This window comes from Nansenia antarctica, assembly GCF_963989245.1.
Source record: "Nansenia antarctica genome assembly, chromosome: 1".
In the NCBI taxonomy this organism is placed as follows: Eukaryota; Metazoa; Chordata; class Actinopteri; order Argentiniformes; family Microstomatidae; genus Nansenia; species Nansenia antarctica.
This window is the reverse complement of record NC_137674.1, coordinates 92,653,830-92,671,062: the sequence shown is the minus strand read 5'-3', so window position 1 is coordinate 92,671,062 and position 17,233 is coordinate 92,653,830. Positions and strand designations below refer to the sequence as shown.

At 45.7% G+C, this 17,233-nt stretch overlaps 1 pseudogene across 1 annotated transcript; it reads right to left on the bottom strand.

Moving 5' to 3' along the window:
• Positions 1 to 7,823: 7,823 nt before the first annotated feature.
• LOC308154205 lies at positions 7,824 to 8,419 on the bottom strand (annotated as a pseudogene). The gene has a single exon. The product of its transcript is annotated as an uncharacterized misc_RNA (transcript).
• Positions 8,420 to 17,233: the final 8,814 nt, after the last annotated feature.

Below are 17,233 nucleotides of genomic sequence, written 5' to 3'. Positions count from 1 at the left end.
TCGACTAACACCACACCAGTTACCATCCCTTCCTCATATCCGTCTTCGATGTACTGGGTGAGGTTGAGTACTTGGCTAGTTGTTGACTTGCCAGGGCGGAAACCTGCTTGTTCAGGGATGAGGTGTTCGTCAACAAAGGTACAGATTCTGTTGAGGATCAGACGTTCAAAGAGCTTGTAGGTGTGACTTAAAAGTGAGATTGGTCTGAAGTTCTTAGGAGCGGATGGATCTTTCCCCGGTTTCAACAGTGCTATAATGTGGGCTTTCTTCCAGATGTTAGGGAGCTTGTATGTTGTTAAGCACTCATTGTAGAGCTGTAGAAGCCACGTCTTTGCCTTGTGACTGAAGTGCTTGATCTGTTCGGTTGCGATGTTATCCAGTCCAATTGCCTTTCCTGGTTTGAGGATAGAGATTCCCCCTTCTAGCTCTCCCATAGTAAGCTGTCTTGTAAAAGCAGGGTCCGCGATGTATTTCTTGCGGTTCAGCTTGGCGTGTGTGGTTAAATAAATAACTATTTACAGAGAGGAGATAAAAGATCCATATTTGAAATTGAACATTTGTTATTTAAATAATCACAAATAAACACACACTCACACACAAATAAACAAGTTAAGCGTATTCCAGCAGGATTCCTGTCACCAGCAAGGTTCCTGTCACAAGCCGAGGATGGTGCTGACAGCCTGGTTAAATCTGGATCATTCTAATTTAGATTAGACGTTTTTGAAATACTGGGCTCTAGCTATCAATAGTATATGGGCTAGTGGTGTTGACAAAAGTAGGTAGATTAACATCATGTATTATGTTACCCTAACTCTCCGGAAAGGAGAGCTAGCCAGCTAATCAGTGTAGCTAACATTAGCTAGGACCCCTAGATCAGGCTGGGATATCGGATAGCTCCATGCGTGGGATGGTAATCGGCTTGAGTGGAGCAACTCTGGCCTTTGCCATGACAAAGGCTCCATGAAGCTCGTTGTCATTGCTCTTCTGTAGCAAATAACTCACTGTTCCATAGCCCTCTTGACTAGCATCTGCAAAGTGATGCAGTTGGCTGAATGTTGTCTCGCCAAAGCCTTTAGGCTTGAAACACCGAGCCACTCCGAAGTCTTCCAACAGGTGAAGGTCGCTCTCTGTATACTTCCCATGGCATGTTCCATGCATCTGATGGGATTTAAATCCGTGCGCACCGGTGTGAAGGCTACAACTATGTTACAGTTTTTGGAAGGACCCTGAGAAAGACCTAAAATGAACATGTTCAGGCGTGTCTAGAAATCAAGTTTCACACATTCATATCAATTATTATTTGTGTGACTGTCAAATAAGTAAAAGCCTTACCTTCAGAATGATGCACTAATATAATAGATAACGTTAGACATATCCACACTTTGTATTTCCCCCCCATTTCGGTGGAAATGTGTTCCAACGCTTCTCTCTGAAGTATTTAGCAGTAATACATCCTTTGGAAGTTCTCACAAAGATAAAAGTTCCAAGGGTGACAGCAGGGAATTTTCATAACGTTTTTAAGGAGGACATTCATCAACTAAAACCAAGTAAAAACGATGTTGAAAATGTTTAGGTCCAATCCCGTATTCGTGTCCTCCGCAGCTCGGACAGATGATCTACTTGGCTGACACTAGCTAGTAGTAGCTAGCTAAAGATAAACACACACTAGCTAGTTGATTTCAAGCTATACAGCTGACTTTTTAAGATAGCCCAGGAAGCCAATACATAGCTAGATAGAAATATACATTCTTTCTCTACTCTACAGAGAGAATGCCTCTTCTCGTGGATGGTCTGTCTTGTACGACGATCTTAAACTTGAAGTCGTCAGATTCGGTACACCATCGGACTCCCAACGCTAGCTCAAAAGGGAGCTTGTCCAGGTCCAAATCCAGGTCTCTAACTTCTTGGACCCGTTCTTCTGCAGGAATGGCTGACAGCACGGCCCGGCTGTTGCTCACCCATTTTGTGAGCCGAAATCCTCCCGAACTAAGGATAGCTCTCAAGTCGTGGTACAAGGAAACAGCTTCTTCCTCTGAGCTAACTGACTTGAGGCAGTCATCGACGTAGAAGTTGTGCAGCACGGTTTCGACCCCTTTGGCGCCGTACTGGTCTCTGCTGTCTTCTGCACACTTCCGAAGGGCAAAGCTGGCACAACTTGGAGACGAGGTGGCTCCAAATATGTGCACCGTCATCCTGTACTCCACCAATTCTTGGCTGGTGTCACCGGAAGGCCACCAGAGAAACCGGAGAAGGTCGGCATCCTCCATCGGCACCCTAACCTGGTGGAACATAGCTTACACATCCGCCATGATAGCCACCTCCTCTTGTCTGAACCTGGTGATGACACCGAGCAGAGTACTAGTTAGATCCGGCCCCTGTAGCAGGTGGTTGTTCAATGTGGTACCCTGTAACGACGCTCCACAATCGAACACCACTCGGATCTTCTTCTTCTTAGTATGGTACACACCATGGTGTGGCAAGTACCAAACCTTCCCGTCGCTGCGGCTGAGCTCGTCCTTGGGAACCTTTACTGCGTAGCCTTTGGTTATCCAATCATCCACGAACACCGTGTAATCAGCTCGAAACTCAGGATTCCTCATGAACCTCCTCTTCAAGTTGAGAGCTCGCTGTTCAGCTACTCTTCTGTTGTTTGGCATCTTGACTGTGCTCTTTAGTGGTAGACTAATGCTGTAGTGTCCCTCTGTGAGCCTAGCAGACTGCGAGACCATCACCAGAAACTGGATGTCATCCCTCGTTATCTCCAGTTTGTCGTCTTGACCCTCTGGAAAGTCATTATTGAACTGTTGACTCCAAAGCTCATCCAGCGTTGCCACTGATAAGTGGTTGGATGTGACCTGTATGAGTCCACTTGTGGTTCCGTGGCCATGGTCTTCCCGGAGGGGACCGTTGACAATCCAGCCCAGTCATGTTTTCACCGCGTACGGCCCTTCATCTTGGCTGGATATAACCTGCCATGGTTCCATAGCCTTGGGTACGTTAGTCCCAATGAGAAGGCCTATCTCCGCTTGAATCTCCGGGATCCGTACTTGACTGAGATGGGGCCACTTATCCACCTCCTCTTGTAGTGGGATGTTCTGTTTACGTGCTGGGATAGCCTTCTGAGAGAAGATGTTGGGCAGCTCCAGGAAGTCATTACTATCCGAGCTACAGATCTCTAAGCCGGATACCACTTGGCTGCTTATGATCCTCTCTCCCCCCATGGTCTTTAGCAGGATGTTTGTGTTCCTGCCTGTGAGGTTAAGTGCCGACATTAACTTCTCAGTGCAGAATGTGGCATTGCTGCCTGGGTCGAGGAAAGCGTAGGTAGCCAACACCTTGTTGCCCTTCTTAGCTTTGATCTGGACCGGAACGATCGCCAAGATGGTCTCAGTGTTGCCGGCCCCAGTGGCTCTGCAGGTTCTCGTCTCTGCTTTGATGCATCCGCTGACCACCGAATGATCTTCGCCCCCATCCGATGGCTCGCTCTTGTGTACATCATCCGGTGACTCGCCCTCGTGCTTAGCTTCAATAGATGTAGCCTTGTTCTTCATATGCTTCATATTCTTCAAAACCGTAGGGTGTGTCAGCTGGCAGTCTTGGCAGCTTAGCCTTTCCTTGCAGTCCCTGCTTATATGTCCTTGTTTAAGACAGTCGAAGCACAGACCTTTATTCTTAAAAAAGTCTATCTTCTCCTTGTGAAGAGACCTCCTCATCTTCTCGCAGTGCTCCATGGCGTGCTGTTCTCCTTGACAGAAGAAGGTTTCGAAAAAGCACAGAGTATGTCCCTCTTTACCCCGCATTTGTTTTCTAAATACTTTTCCATATGATTTAAGTATCCATGTGTGGTGAATAAACCAAGTGTTGTCTATGGAATACATATAGTCCTGCCTCAACTGAATATGAAAGCAGTAGCAGCTCAATGGCAAACTGCTGGGGAAAAAATATGATACAGTAGTCTCCTCCACTAGCAATTGCTAACCTGCACAAGCTCTTGCCTGTAACCTGTCAGTAAGCCTACTGTGTTGAAATACAATTGCAGAATTCTTAAATATGTGTATGAACAGATTGTTCTGACTTTACAACAAACCTCTGTCAACAGAGAGACACCTGGAAAATGAAATAATTATAAAATCAAAAGATGTATCCTGGAGGCCCTTTGCCTGGTCAGTGATATTCTGCCCTGGAAAATGTTTTGATGGCATACAGTTAGTACAACCATTGCATTTAATGGAGATAATAATGTGGACAGGGAAGAAATAACCTATGGATTTGTAACTTCATAACTCACTCAAACATGGAGCTGCTGCTATACAATAAGTGCCAATGCCTTGCAAAATGTATTTAATCTATGTACACCATTTGGGATGGCTTCACCAAAGGCTCACACATTTTTAATACATTTAGTTTCGCCCCCTTTTTACTTGTCTATGCACTCTTTTTCGAGAATACTAACAAAATGATGGTTAAACCTCAATTATACCATATATCTCTGTTGAATTCCCTACCACTGTAGCAGCAGTGGTAAAGCTTCCTCGACCGCCACTCTTTCTGGTCGACCTCTCATCATTGTGAGCTCTGGCTTGGCTCCTGACTCCATCTGCTATGTTCCCCAACAGGGGATCCAAGGCTTCTTCAGCTTGCTTGTTTACAAAACCTGCCAGGTCATGAAACTTGGCTCTACGCTGCTAATTTTTTTATACTTAGATTTTATTAACAGCCACAATGTGCATTCATTTATTTAACAATTGATTACATTTCCATAAAATAATTATGTACATCTTAAATAAAATATCAAACAAGTCAACATTCTTCTTCTCCTCTTCATTGTCTTCAATCTTTAACACAGGAATGAAACAACACATAAAGGCCAACTTGGAAGGAGGCTAGCAGGCAAGAAGTAATTTAATTGCTTAGGCACACTTTAGCTAACAGGCATAACGTCAGAACAAACTGCTTTCCCTGCAAAGTCATCTGCCCTTAGAAATCCAGCATTTTCTGTTGTTTTGACCCACTACCAGACTGCTTTCTGTGCCTGGAACACAAGGCACAAGAGAGGCAGTTCTAGTTCCCCAGACAGCCAGCGAGCAAAGGCAAGCCTCAAGAATGAATATGAAACTCCTTAAGCAGCCAGAGTGGAGGAGAAAGAAGGAGTATCTCCGTCGCTCTCCCCCTCTTCCTCCGCAGCGTCTCCACTCAGCATCTGCCGGGGCACCCAGCTGAACGGGGCGCTGGCCGCGGGGGGGGGGCGCCAGCGGGGCCACCACCTTCCCCGACGTCTCTTTCCTGTGTTTGGGCGTCTTTGTCTTTCTCTCTTTCTTCATTCGCTCAGCTGGGGGAGCCAAATACTCCGGTGGGAAGGGCAACGTGTTGAGGTAGGGCGTAGTGCCTGCAGACTGAAGGGAGTTCACTCCAGGGCGTGAAAGGAGGGAAAGATGAGGGGATGAGGATGAAGGAAGGGTAACACCAGGACTACTCCTTCTCTTCTTTCCTCCATCTCTCTCTCTTTCCCTGTCCCTGTGTCCCTCTCCTTCACTGTTCTCTGAGGATGCTGTAGCATCTGAGTCTGAAGAGTCCTCGTCCACCCTCTCATATTGTAACAGTCTGTTGAGAAGAAAGCTTTTGTCTCCGGAAACTTTAAGCAGCTTTCTCTGAGATCTTCTAAGTTCTTCCTGAAAACATTCCTGCTCATAAACCAGAAAATTCAATTTGCGTTTAAGGTTTTTGTATTTCCTCTTGTAATCCACCTCCATATCGGCTTGACCGTTAATTTCTGACACGGGGATGATGAACACACGTTTATGGGAATTCTGACTTCACTTCGGTCCTCTTCTCAGCCGCAGTCCACACACGGCTGTCTTCCAAAAGATAAGTTAAATACAGAAGTATGAACCAGTTTATAGCATATCGTTTTTTGACTAATGTGAGGGGCCGACGATGGTACAAAACAACATGTTTTATAACAATATGAACAAATAACAAACAACATTGACAAAATGTCCTTAGAAACACTATACTCCTTTAATAAGGAATATTCCAATAACAACCAGTGGTATGGATTGTCTCCTGTGTGTGTTCTCTGATGCTTCTTCAGGTGTCTTGCTTCACTAAAAATCTTCCCACACTGGGCGCATGTGTTTGGTTTCTCCCCTGTGTGTGTTCTCTGATGCATTATTATTTTTTTATTTTTTTATTTAGATACACAATACATATAACACTACATTGAATCAACAAAACAAACCTCCACAATACCCACATACAAGAGACAAACAAACATAAATTACACATTATATATATACCCATACACATACATACATACGCGTACACATATTATTAAAATATCACTTTTATGTTACTTTCAAAATATTTGTGACTAGATTTGCAGATTTGTGGCAGCCGAACCACTCTTTTTTTTCTCGCATCTCTCCTTTCTATATTGGTCTCTGAGGCTTCGCCACCTCTTCCTACATCTTTCTTCTGAAAAGAACAACAATACATAAATTAATTGTACTGTCATTCTTATCTACTCAGAACTCAGAGAGGCCCCGGGATTCAGGTGTTGCTGTGTGGTCTGACTGTGGTCTGACCTTTCCCAGACTCCTCTCTGTCGTCCTCCTCCCTCTTCTCCTCTGCCACAAAGGCGCGCGTATCCCTCTCCACTGTGGGCCACCAGAACCTCCTGCGAATAAAGTCCAGGGTCCTGGCAGCCCCGGGGTGGCCAGTGAGGGATGACGCATGCGCCCATTGCAGCAGCCGTGAGCGCGCCGTCTTGGGAACATACAGCCTCCCCGGGGGTCCTCCCCCCGGATCCGGCTCCCGCCTGAGCGCCGCTCTCACCACTTTATCGATCCCCCACGACACAGGGGCAACAATAAGGGTCTCCGGAACAATGGGGTGGGGTTTTTCCTCCCAGTCCGCCGGATCGAACTGCCGGGAGAGGGCGTCCGGCTTGACGTTTTTGGACCCCGGCCTAAAGGAGATGGAGATTTGGAAGCGTGTAAAAAACAGCGCCCACCTGGCTTGACGCGAATTGAGGCGCTTAGCCCCCTGGATGTAGGCCAGGTTCTTGTGGTCCATCCACACCACAAACGGCTGTGCGGCCCCCTCCAGCCACTGCCTCCACTCCTCCAAAGCCAATTTAATGGCCAGCAGCTCACGGTTTCCCACGTCATAATTACACTCGGCCGGGGACAGCCGACGTGAGAAAAAAGCGCAGAGATGTACCTTCCCATCCTTCCTGCACCTCTGGGAGAGCACCGCCCCCACCGCGAGATCTGAGGCGTCCACCTCCACCAGGAATGGTACTTCCGAGTCCGGATGGGCTAGGACCGGAGCAGAGGTGAACCGTTGCTTGAGGTCCACGAAGGCGGCCTCCGCCTCCGAGGACCAGGCGAACGTACGGAGGGTAGACCTGGTGAGGGCAGTTAAAGGGGCAGCTAGGGCACTATTTTTGCGGATAAAGCGTCTATAAAAATTAGCAAACCCTAGGAACCGCTGTAACTGTTTCAAAGAGGAGGGGCGGGGCCAGTCTAACACCGCACTAACCTTGGCAGGGTCCATGCTTAAATCCCCCCGTGTTATAATGAACCCCAGGAATGACACTGTGTCGGCGTGAAAGACACATTTCTCTGCCTTGACAAATAACTGGTGGTGGAGGAGGTGCTGGAGGACTTGACGGACATGATGTTGATGTTGAGTAATGTCTTTGGAAAAAATTAGGATATCATCAAGGTACACAAAAACCGAATGACCAATCAAATCCCGCAGTACGTCGTTGACTAGTGCTTGAAATACTGCGGGTGCATTAGCGAGACCAAAGGGCATGACTAAATACTCATAATGTGCCGGGGCATCTGCCGGGGCACCCAGCTGAACGGGGCGCTGGCCGCGGGGGGGGGGGCGCCAGGGGGGCCACCACCTTCCCCGACGTCTCTTTCCTGTGTTTGGGCGTCTTTGTCTTTCTCTCTTTCTTCATTCGCTCAGCTGGGGGAGCCAAATACTCCGGTGGGAAGGGCAACGTGTTGAGGTAGGGCGTAGTGCCTGCAGACTGAAGGGAGTTCACTCCAGGGCGTGAAAGGAGGGAAAGATGAGGGGATGAGGATGAAGGAAGGGTAACACCAGGACTACTCCTTCTCTTCTTTCCTCCATCTCTCTCTCTTTCCCTATCCCTGTGTCCCTCTCCTTCACTGTTCTCTGAGGATGCTGTAGCATCTGAGTCTGAAGAGTCCTCGTCCACCCTCTCATATTGTAACAGTCTGTCGAGAAGAAAGCTTTTGTCTCCGGAAACTTTAAGCAGCTTTCTCTGAGATCTTCTAAGTTCTTCCTGAAAACATTCCTGCTCATAAACCAGAAAATTCAATTTGCGTTTAAGGTTTTTGTATTTCCTCTTGTAATCCACCTCCATATCGGCTTGACCGTTCATTTCTGACACGGGGATGATGAACACACGTTTATGGGAATTCTGACTTCACTTCGGTCCTCTTCTCAGCCGCAGTCCACACACGGCTGTCTTCCAAAAGATAAGTTAAATACAGAAGTATGAACCAGTTTATAGCATATCGTTTTTTGACTAATGTGAGGGGCCGACGATGGTACAAAACAACATGTTTTATAACAATATGAACAAATAACAAACAACATTGACAAAATGTCCTTAGAAACACTATACTCCTTTAATAAGGAATATTCCAATAACAACCAGTGGTATGGATTGTCTCCTGTGTGTGTTCTCTGATGCTTCTTCAGGTGTCTTGCTTCACTAAAAATCTTCCCACACTGGGCGCATGTGTTTGGTTTCTCTCCTGTGTGTGTTCTCTGATGCATTATTTTTATTTTTTTTATTTTATTTAGATACACAATACATATAACACTACATTGAATCAACAAAACAAACCTCCACAATACCCACATACAAGAGACAAACAAACATAAATTACACATTATATATATATACCCATACACATACATACATACATACATACATACGCGTACACATATTATTAAAATATCACTTTTATGTTACTTTCAAAATATTTGTGACTAGATTTGCAGATTTGTGGCAGCCGAACCACTCTTTTTTTTCTCGCATCTCTCCTTTCTATATTGGTCTCTGAGGCTTCGCCACCTCTTCCTACATCTTTCTTCTGAAAAGAACAACAATACATAAATTAATTGTACTGTCATTCTTATCTACTCAGAACTCAGAGGCCCCGGGATTCAGGTGTTGCTGTGTGGTCTGACTGTGGTCTGACCTTTCCCAGACTCCTCTCTGTCGTCCTCCTCCCTCTTCTCCTCTGCCACAAAGGCGCGCGTATCCCTCTCCGCTGTGGGCCACCAGAACCTCCTGCGAATAAAGTCCAGGGTCCTGGCAGCCCCGGGGTGGCCAGTGAGGGACGACGCATGCGCCCATTGCAGCAGCCGTGAGCGCGCCGTCTTGGGAACATACAGCCTCCCCGGGGGTCCTCCCCCCGGATCCGGCTCCCGCCTGATCGCCGCTCTCACCACTTTATCGATCCCCCACGACACAGGGGCAACAATAAAGGGCTCTGCACACAGCGTGCGATTTCTGTTGCGCGACAGCATTCCATTGCAACGCACACGGCGTGCGATGCGATTTTGTTGCGCCGCAAAATTCCATTTTCAACTCACACCATTGAAGTCTATGAGAAAATCATAAAAAATCGCATCCCAATGCACACAGCGTGCGATGCCATTTCTGTTGCACCTCAACATTCCATTCTCAATTGTTACGTAGTCGGACCAGGCAGGCTGATTACAATAGGCTCTACCAATATTGCTTGCCTTGCTTCCACAATTTCTACAAGATACAACTGGACATATTGTGATAAAATATGTGGGTCCCCTGATTTAGGGGGTGTACCATGTTCTGTACATGTTCTGAAAGATGGCGGCCGGATGTCTCATGGCCGGATGTTGCCGCAATTGTCCTCTAGACTGCTGGGACTTGTAGTGTTTGATGGGAAAATACATGGGAGCATTTAGCACAACAACAACACTCAACAAATAAATGGATTCTCCACATGGATTCTAGCTGTGGGCTATATAAGTGTAGTGGCTGGCTGATGGTGATGTTCGTATCTAGTACAGTTCGTTCTAGAATAACGGTCACTTAACATCTCATCAACGAAAGGAGACAAACGAAAATGGGTGAGTAGCAACGTTAACGTCGATATGCTTTTAAGTAATGATAGCTAGCTTTTTTGCTAGCTAGCTAGTTAATAGTAACTTTTTTTTTTTGCTAACGTTTTATTTGTGTTTATACTCGACACTTCATTAATGTTAGCTAGCTAGCGTTGTCATAATTTTCATACCAGCCCCATGTCAGGTAACCAACCATAGTTTGACAGTTCTTTTGTATTGTAAAAAAATCTACCGGTAATTGGTCAAAAATAAGTGGCAGGTACATTTTAGAATCCACCAACTTCTGTGGTGGTACACGAAACTTGTGTTCAAAATGACTGAAATACCACTAATGTTGCTGTTTTTTCTCTTTACAGATAGTGACATGAATAAGAAGAAGGCTGCCGCACTTCTTCTATATCGCCGGCGTAGACAGCATCGGAGGCAGTGGCAATAAATAAACAGAGGCAACAACAGGGAGCCTTCCATCATTTGGTGGCAGAGCTAGCTTTGGACGAGGAAAGGCACCGCAAATATTTCAGGATGTCTGCGGTGCAAATGGAGGCCCTTCTCTGTGTGGTGGGACCTGACCTGACGAGGCTGATAACTAATTACAGACAGCCTATTGAGGCCAAGCAGAGGCTGGCGATAACATTGAGGTGAGTCATACTATGAATGGTATAGTTCATACTATGAATGAATTCAGGAAAATAAGTTACTTAATGTGGTTTATTTATTCATTTATTAATTAAATGTAAAACCAAAAAATTAATGTAGAACATGCACATATTACATATTACAGATTACATATATACACAGGCTGCTTTTTGTGCAGTATCCGGACCAATATGTACACAGTATGCACAGTTTTGTGTTGGACCAATGTTATTTTATTTCAAATATAAGCTCATTCAGAAAAATATTTTTTATAAAAGCAACACACTTGCCCATAACAAGGTCTATAAGTAAACACAATGACAAAAGTACACCAATAAAATCAAAAATATATTTGACAAATAAATACCAATGAACAATCAATGAGTGAAAAATATTCCAAATAAATAAAGTGAATACTATAAAATTGTTAACTGTTAACTACAAAACAATATTTGTCTTATTATTTTCAAATAAATATTTACATAGGTGTTATAAAGTCCACCTCATCTGCATAGCTTGGGTGGTGGGCGGGGGGAGGGGGAGGGGGAGGGGCAGGACCCTGATTGTGGGGATTGTATTGCTGGTGGTAGTTCTCCCAGGAAGTCATGGGTTGTTGGTACGCCAGCTGCTCCCTGTGTGCTGGCCTGGCAGCAGTGTTGTAATTGATGTGTGGCTGCTCCTGGAGATTGCGCAGCTCATCCAGGAGCTTTATTATCCCTATTTGGGCCCGTGTCTGGAATTGAGGGTTGAGACCCTCCATCACAGGCACTTGACTAAGTAAAAACATTTCAGATGCAGTCTTAACAGTGGGGGCTGCAGGCTTCGGCGGAGCAGTGATGAACTCCACGAGAGCTTCATCAGTGTCCTGTTTCGTTTTTCTTTTTTTGCCCCAGCCACTCAGAGGGGTTGCTGTGCGGGCTCGCGCAGGGGTGGCTGGGACGGCAGCGTCTTCTTCTTCATTTAGGCCTAGTCCAAATTCATCATCTTCCTCCTCTTCAACCATTAAGTTTGTCTTCCCACTATGAACAGCAGGGGCTCAGATAAGGAAACATTCATACTTGCCATACATCTTAGAAAAGACACTTGCCCTTACTAAAAGTTACTCATTGAATGCGTTATAATGTACATTATCTTATCTTATGTCACATGTGTCATTGAAGATAATATCATGTGACATTGGGGCACTTAACTGATCAAAACCTGACCTACCCTTTCCCCTGGGTGCATGGGAGGAGAAAAGACATAATCTCCATAAATCTCCAGCCTTTTCGGTCAGCTGCCCCTGACCCACTGGGTGGAATCACATCTCTCCTTTTCCGGACATATGTTGTCCGTAGACTCCTCCATCTTTTTTGGCACTCCTCAACTGTAAATTGAAAACAAGTGAATATTGAATTCATTGTAACATTCTGTATATTTTACAGGTTCCTTGGAACAGGTGACTCATTCACGAGTCTGGCCTTCCAATACAGGATGGGAGAGTCGACTGTGGCAGCCTGTGTGGATGCGAGCTGCGAGGCTATCAACCAGCAGCTGATGGGGAGCCAGCTGCCTCCTCCGACTGGGGAGGACTGGAGAGCCATTGCTCTGAGGTTTGGGCAGAGGTGGAACTTCCCCAACTGCATCGGGGCCATGGACGGCAAGCATGTGGTGATTCAGGCACCCCCCAAGTCCGGCAGTCTGTATTTTAATTATAAGAAGACCTTCTCCCTCGTGCTGCTTGCCCTCGTTGACGCTGACTATCGCTTCCGAGTGGTCCACGTGGGAGAGTTGGGAAGGGTCAAGTGATGGGGGGGTTTACGCCACCTCAGCTCTTGGGAAGGGGATGGAGGCCAAATCCCTCCAAGTGCCAGAGGATGATATCTTTCCACTCGCCGCACACCATGGAAAGATGCCATTTGTGATGGTGGCAGATGCAGCATTCCCGCTGAAGCGATACCTTATGAGGCCGTTTCCAGGGAGCAACCTGACCCACGACAAGCGTGTCTTCAACTACCGCTTGTCTCGGGCCAGGAATGTTGTGGAAAATGCCTTCGGCATCCTAGCTTCCCGCTGGAGGGTGCTGCACACCAAGATACATTTGCAACCCAGGAAGGTGTCCACCCTGGTGTTGGCTCTTTGTGTCCTGCACAATTACTTGCAGAGGCCTAGTGGAAACCAGGTGTGGCTGGATGAGAGTGGAGCTGGTGAGGACGGTGAGGGCAGCCTGGTTTCAGTGAGAAACGTTGACGAAAACAGGTGTACCCGGGAAGCCTACACTGTGCGAGAGAGATACCAGGAGTATTTCTGCTCGCCAGAGGGTAGTGTGGTATGGCAAGAGAAGATGGTGTAGGCCATCGCCTACATCACCATCGCCTGCCACACCACCGCCTGCTTCTGCCAATGTTTCTCACTGAAAGTGCCACACCACCGCCTGCCACACCTCTGCCTGCCATACCACCGCCTGCCACACCTCTGCCTGCCATACCACCGCCTGCCACACCTCTGTCTGCCATACCACCGCCTGCCACACCTCTGCCTGCCATACCACCGCCTGCCACACCTCTGCCTGCCATACCACCGCCTGCCACACCTCTGTCTGCCATACCATCGCCTGCCACACCTCTGCCTGCCATACCATCGCCTGCCATACCACCGCCTGCCACACCTCTGCCTGCCACACCACCGCCTGCCACACCTCTGCCTGCCATACCACCGCCTGCCACACCTCTGCCTGCCATACCACCGCCTGCCACACCTCTGCCTGCCATACCATCGCCTGCCACACCTCTGCCTGCCATACCATCGCCTGGCGTCCCCACCTCTGCCTGCCACACCTCTGCCTGCCACACCATCTGTATTAAAACACTTCATATTTAATTATATACAAGTTATTTTGTGATGCTTATTATTACATTTCTTTGTACCATTTATTTCTGCTAAACCTATTTGTTTACTTTCCAGTTCTTTCCTGCCCTGGCTCCACCACTCCTACCCAGGCCTTCCACCGCCTGCCCTGGCTCCACCAGTCCTACCCAGACCGACCACCGCCATCATCAAATATATATATTTTTTACTGCATCTGTTCTGCTGTCCTCCACTGTACCAAATCAATAGGAATAAATGTGTGTTTTGGAAATGACTGTCTGTGATAGGAGTGTATCGCCCACCATCTGCTCATCAATCATCATCTGCAATATGACAACCCTAGGGTACATAAGGTTGCAGAGAAATAGGAAATGTTAGAATAGGTATAGCATAGCATAGAGTACAGTGTTTTATCTGTACAGTATAGTATAGTGGATAGTGTACATAGCCTTTATTTAATAAAACAAGCCTTACATGCTACAAATGTCATGCCTACGTTTTGCAAGGCACACTCTGACCTGATTGCAAAATGCCACTCCTGTGGGTGAACACACACACACACAGGCAGAGAGACCTTGACCCTGACCACCGTTCTTGTGGTGTACCTCCTCTCTCAACCCAACCATCAAAATAGAATTATATGCACATGCAACACTACAGTAACAGCTATGATTGGGCAATGGTATAAATATTCAACTTCTACTTTGTATTTAGTCACATTACAGTAATTTGGTCATATCTATGTTCATTTTTTAACATCTCACAGGTCTCAGCTTTCACCAGGTACCAAATTTAGCAAATTAATAAGCAGTTAATCAGACCGGTCTAATTAGACCGGGAACACCAAGGATGGGGGGGGCAAACATGAACACAACCGGAGGGTTAAATGTACTAAATATTTAAAATGTATGCCATTTGAGTGCAATAATAAAAGTTCAAACTATTTATGAAATAGCCTTGTATTAGCCCCTCATCTGAATAGAAACCAATAACACAGTCTGTAGGTCAAAACAATACAGTGTGTAAATGATTGCTATTCAGCAAGTCAAAGTGAAGACTTTTTCAAACAGGTCTTATCATCTTATCAGGTCTTATCGTTTTTCATTGTTAATCAATTATTGAAACTAGATCTAATTATTGAAGCTAGATCTAACGTTAGTAAAAACCACTGCAATACATTCACGTAGATTACATTACATCGTGAACACCCACCCCTGGTACATTCGTAGAGAGACGTCTGAGTGAGAGCTGCACGCTAACGGCTAATTGATTGATTGATTGAAAACTTTATTAGAAGATTTGCAGAAGTAGGTACATGAAAGTACATATTACATACAAGGTCAACTAACAGGATAAAAACCCAAGAAAGCCACTGGCTTATTTCAATTGGGGTCCTTGATTCTCAATTCATCGTTACATGTAAGACAGACAAAAAAAGCTAGTACTATCTACAAGATAATACAGACAAATAACTATTACTATCTACAGGATAAACACACATCCATCATGGGAAGAACAATACAACGAAACATAAGGTATGTACAGCGGGTAGGACAGGTGGGGACATACACCACAGGTGGGGGCGGGGGACAAAACACAAAGTATGTACAGTGGGTAGTTCGGGTCTTTTAATCTGATTTTTGATTTAGAGGGTCCAGTTACGGATTGCAGCCTCCTGTAAATGTTTTTTGAGAGTGGTTTTGAAGGTGGGCAGTGTTTTGCACTCCTTTAAGATTATAGGAAGGGCGTTCCACATTTTTACTGCATAGTTTGCAAACGAGTTTAACCCCTTGTTTGTGGTGCAACGCGGTTGAACGTGGTTCGTGGAGCTTCCTCTGGTGTTGTATGTGTGGACGTTGTTCACATTTTGGAAGTATGTTGACAGGTACTTGGGTGTCTTTGTGGTGTAGCGTATCTTGAAGACCAGGCCCAGTGCAAGCTGCTGCACTCTGTCAACTACTCGTAGCCAATCAAGGCTCAAAAAATGAGCAGCGGTTAGATGTGTCCTAGGGTTGAGGCCTAGCAGAAGCCTAACCAGTTTATTTTGGGCTGTCTGGAGTCTTGTTTTATGGGCCTTTGTGGTTCTATAGTACCATGATGTTACGGCATAGTCGAAGTGACATTGAATGAGAGCTCCTGATAGGGTCCTCAGTGTGTTTTTACTGACAAGTGAGGATATCCTGTACAAGAATCTAGTTCTATGGTTCACTTTTTTGATTACTTTTGCTGCCATTTTATCTCCGGAAAGATTTGCCTCTAAGATGGAGCCCAGGTATGTAATATCCTCTTTTCTTGTGATATTAATGTTACCCACTTTTATTTTAAAATTTTCAGCCTTTCTGAGTTTAGATGGGGATCCGTATAGGATGGTTTCAGTTTTACCTAGGTGTATTGATAGTTTATTGTCAGCTAGCCAGATGCAGATTCTACTCAGTTCAGTGCTTAGCGCTTTTTCCACCTGCAATATGTCCCTGTCAGAGACCAGCAGAGCCGAGTCATCCGCGAACAGGAACAAATTGCAATCACATGCTGATGACATGTCATTCACATATATTAGGAACAGTAAAGGTCCCAAAATGCTTCCTTGTGGAACGCCGCAGGTCACTGGGAGGGGGGGGGACAGTGTTCCGTTCACACTAACCACCTGTTCCCTCCCCTCTAAGTAGGATTGCATCCAGCTCACCGATGTTCTATCGAACCCAATTGCTTTCAGTTTATCTAACAATATGTGGTGATCTACTGTGTCGAAGGCCTTCTGGAGGTCCAGCATGACCATGCCGCAGTACTTGCCCGAGTCCACCTCATGGTTGATGTGGTCGTTCAAATAGAGAAGGCATGTGTCAGTGGAATGGGATGTTCTGAATCCTGATTGAAATTCATACATCAGCTTTTTTTCGGTAAGGTACCTATCGACCTGTTCATAAACTATTTTTTCCATAAGTTTCGAGATGGAATTAAGAATAGAAACAGGTCGGTAGTTGCCTGGGTCTAATTTGCTTCCTTTTTTATACAGTGGGGTTACCCTTGCTATTTTAAAGTCAAGGGGGACGTGTCCCTGTTTGATGGAGAGGTTTATTATGTGGGTGATGATTGGGGTAATGGAGGCAGCCGAGTCTTTTAGAAATCTGGCTGGAATATTGTCATGGCCCGTGGCCTTTTCTGAGTGTAGAGCGCCTAGCTTTTTAAACACCTCATCGTTTGACACCATGGAGAGTTTAAAATCATCATTGCGTACACCCAGTTTATTGTAGAACTCACGGATGTGCTCTACACCACATCGCCCTGAGTGGGGTGGTAGATTGTTAACTAATTTAGTGGCTATGGTTGTAAAGAAAGTGTTTAAGCACTTAGCCACATCCAGCTTGTCTGTAAGGAGAGAATCACCAGATGTTATGCTGATGTTTGTAGACCTGGTTTTGAGTTTTTGACTGCAACCTAGTTGGCTATTAAGTAGCTTCCAAAGGTCACGTGGTTTGTTTAGGTTTTCTTCGATTTTGTTATCGAGGTATTCTTTCTTAGCAGATTTGGTCATGGTAATTACCTGATTGCATAGTTTGTTGCATTGTTTTTTAATTTTCTCAAAGTGGGTTTT